Below are 3983 nucleotides of genomic sequence, written 5' to 3'. Positions count from 1 at the left end.
GCATGCGCAGAGCGAGGAAGCGGGCACCAAGAGGCTGGGCACGCGACGCGAGCACGTGGAGGAGAGCGCGAGGCGGGGCGTGCGGCGTGAGAGGGGACGGGGCGAGCGGCGTGAGAGGGGGCGGGGCGCGCGGCGTGAGAGGGGGCGGGGCGCGCGGCGTGAGACGGGGCGGGGCGCGCGTATCGGCGCCGCGGCCGTGTGACGCGTTTTCAAATCTTCAACGGCCGCAGCCCACTCGTTTGTGCTTTGCCACTTCCTCCTTGGCGCCCTGGGGCGGAATTCCGCCCCCCGAAACCCGGCGGGCAAACGCGGCATCTCTACTGCGTGGGTGTGGTGGCCCGCTGAAGGGGAGAGGCTACCGGCCGGTCAACGGGCCTCGAGGAGCCATGTTTCCGCGGCCGCCCGGCGCGACACCCTCTCCGGACCCAGCATGTAGGTGCCGGGCGGCTGCCATGAACTCCAGAGCCATGAGGATCCACAGCAGAGGACATTTCCAGGGTGGAATCCAAGTCAAAAATGAAAAAAAACGACCGTCTTTGAAATCTCTGAAAACTGATAACAAACCAGAAAAATCCAAATATAAGCCACTCTGGGGTAAAGTATTTTACATTGACTTACCTTCTGTCACCATATCTGAAAAACTGCAAAAGGACATTAAGGATCTGGGCGGGCGCGTTGAAGAATTTCTCAGCAAAGATATCAGTTATCTTACTTCAAATAAAAAGGAAGCTAAATTTGCACAAACCTTGGGACGAATTTCTCCTGTACCAAGTCCAGAATCTGCATATACTGCAGAAACCACATCACCTCATCCCAGCCATGTTGGAAGTTCATTTAAGGCTCCAGATACAGTGTGTTTGAACAGAGGAAAATTATTAGTTGAAAAAGCTATCAAGGACCATGATTTTATTCCTTCAAACAGTATATTATCAAACGCCTTATCATGGGGAGTAAAAATTCTTCATATTGATGACATTAGATACTACACTGAACAAAAGAAAAGAGAATTGTATTTACTCAAGACATCAAGTACTTCTGTAAGAGATGGGGGGGAAAGAGTAAGTATTGGCACACAGAAAGCAAGAACAGGTAGACTCAAAAAGGCTTTTGTAAAGGTAGAAGATATAAGCCAGCTTTATAGGCCATTTTATCTTCAGCTGACCAGTATGCCTTTTATAAACTATTCTGTTCAGAAGCCCTCCAGCCCATTTGATGTAGATAAGCCATCTACCACCCAAAAGCAAACTCAGGTTAAACTAAGGATCCAAACAGATGGTGATAAATGTGGTGGAATCCCAGTTCAACTCCAGTTAAAAGAGAAGAAAAAAAAGGGATATTTTGAATGTTGCTTGCAGAAATACGAAGATCTTGATACTCATCTTCTAAGTGAGCAACACAGAAACTTTGCACAGAGTAATCACTATCAAGTTGTTGATGACACTGTATCTAAGTTAGTTTCTGACTTTGTGGACTATGAAAGGGACATGCCTAAAAATAAAAGAATAAAATACAGTGTTGGATCCCTTTCTCCTCTTACTGCAAATGTCTTGAAAAAGTATGAACCTAAAGAAAAGATGGAATTACAACATACTTCTCAGAAAAACTCCAGGGAAAATGTACAGGTGATGGAGCACGGTTTCCTGTATAAAGCAACCCAGGAACCTGAACAAAAGTTTATGTCTACTTCAGAACACATCCCACACCCTTCAAGTGAATTAAGAGGACATGATGATAAAACATCTAATAAATGTTCCATGTTAAATCCAGCTGAAAATGACATAAAAGAAAATTTTATATCTCTAAATTTTATATCTCTATCTCCACATAAAAATAAACAGGAATGCATTCTTGATGTTCCTGAACATAAATTAATTATAAATGAAAATGACTTAGAAGTAAGGGTGGATCACTGTCCACGTAGGCAACAGGCATCTGTCCAAGTTTCTCATTTCAGTACGGATAATAGTGCATCTCAGCCAAAACAAAAGTCAGATACTGTGCTTTTTCCAGCAAAGGATATGAAGGAAAAGGACCTTCATTCAGTATTTCATCATGATTCTGATCTGTTAGCAATAAACAGTTCACAGGAGCACCTAACAATTCAGGCAAAGGCTCCATCCCAAAGCCCTCCTGAGGAACCCAACCCATGTGACATCAAGAATATGGATAGTTTACCTTCTGGTAAAATCCATCGGAAAGTGAAAATACTATTAGGAAGAAATAAAAAAGAAAATCTGGAACCAAGTGTGGAGTTAGATAAGAAAAGAACTGAATTTCTTACTACACAAGAAGAAAACAGAATTTGTAGCTCATCAGTACAATCTCTACTGGACTTATTTCAAACCAGTGAAGAAAAGTCAGAATTTTTGGGTTTCACAAGCTACACCGAAAACAGTGGTGTATGTGATGTTTTAGATATTTGGGAAGAGGAAAATTCAAATCTGTTATCAGTGTTTTACTCTTCCCCTTCAACTTCTACATTTTCTGGTTTTTAGATTTAAAAAAATACCTTTCAGAAGCAAAAAAAAAAACCATATCTGCTACAACTCACCATACCAAAATGGCTAAAATGAAAAGTGAAATATACCAAATGTTGCTGACATACAAAGCAATTAGAACCCATATAAACTGTTGGTGAGATTGTAAATTTGTACAACTCTTTTAGGAAATGTTTTTAAGGTATCTACTCAGGCAGAATATGCCTAACCTGTAGCCCAGTAAATTCAGCTCCTAGGTATAATCCTAACAGAATTATGTACGTATGTTCACCAAATAAACAAAACCAAAACACGTGCTAGAATATTCATAACTGCTCTTCTGAATTCAAATGTCATCAAAAGCATAAAGGAGAGATATTTTAATATAGTCACACAATGCAATACTGTATAGCAGTGAGACTGAACAAACTATACACATGAATCAATATGTATAAATGTCATAAACACAACATTGAGCAAAAGATATCAAATATAAAATAGTACATACTGTATAATCCCATTTAGGTAAATCTAAAAGCAAGAAAAAATAATGAAACTTAGTAGAATAATGAATAATATGTACCAGTTAGAGGAAAAACGTTAACAATTTTGAAGGAACCTGAGCAGGGGCTCTGGGGTGTTGGTAATGCGCTGTTGACTCATGGGTGGGAATTGGTTGTACTGTCAATTTGTGGAATTCATTAAGCTGTAAACTTGTAATATCTTTCTGTATATTTAACATACTTCAATAAATTAATAATATACTTAAATATTCAAAGAATATTTAATATATTTCAATAAAAGTTTTTTTAATAAAAGCAATTGGTGACATGAAGTAGGTTTTCTACAAGGGAATCAAAACAGCAGAAGGAAGTCATAATACAGTTAAACAATATCTTTAAAGAATTAAAAGAAAATAGGTGTCAATCGGAATTTTATGCCCAAATAAATTAATCAGAAATGCGGGTAAAATAAAATACTTTACAAAAAACAAAGTGGAGGAATTTATTCACAATAGAAATTTCTAAAAGTTTCTCCACTATGCAGAAATTTTTGAAACATGCAAATAACTAGGTCCCAGAAATTCTGAATCAGTATATCTGAGCAGTGCCAGGATACATGGGTTTTTAAAAACCATTTCCTGCATTGCAAAATGCAGTCAAAGTTAAGATTGATTAGGATTAGAAAAATTCCAGATTTAAACTCTAAGATCAAGGAAATAATAGTGTTTCTATCCAAGTTGTCAGCTACTAAAATCATTTATACTCCCAAGTGTTCATTTCTTCTCTTCAATTAGGCTGTAAATTTCTTAAAGCACATCTTTTTTGTTTGTTTTTCTTTTAACTTCCTGGTCTGGAGCACAGTGGTCTTTCAACTCAGAAAGAGATTCTGGAATTGAGCTTAAATGCTTGTTAGATGGTGCATTTAATTTAATTGTTTTATTTCTGGCCAAGAATTTTTCTCATTTTAGTTGACAAACAATATCTCTAGAAGTTCCCCAAACCC

General features: G+C 38.5%; 1 pseudogene across 1 annotated transcript; it reads left to right on the top strand.

The window, feature by feature from the left end:
• Window positions 1–331: 331 nt before the first annotated feature.
• Window positions 332–2516, top strand: LOC309627660 (protein DBF4 homolog A pseudogene; annotated as a pseudogene). Its single transcript has one exon. The product of its transcript is annotated as a protein DBF4 homolog A pseudogene (transcript).
• Window positions 2517–3983: the final 1467 nt, after the last annotated feature.

This window comes from Balaenoptera borealis (genome assembly GCF_965194805.1).
Source record: "Balaenoptera borealis genome assembly, chromosome: 4".
NCBI classification, from domain to species: domain Eukaryota; kingdom Metazoa; phylum Chordata; class Mammalia; order Artiodactyla; family Balaenopteridae; genus Balaenoptera; species Balaenoptera borealis.
Note: the sequence above shows the minus strand (reverse complement) of the source record. Positions and strands in the feature narration are given on the sequence as shown.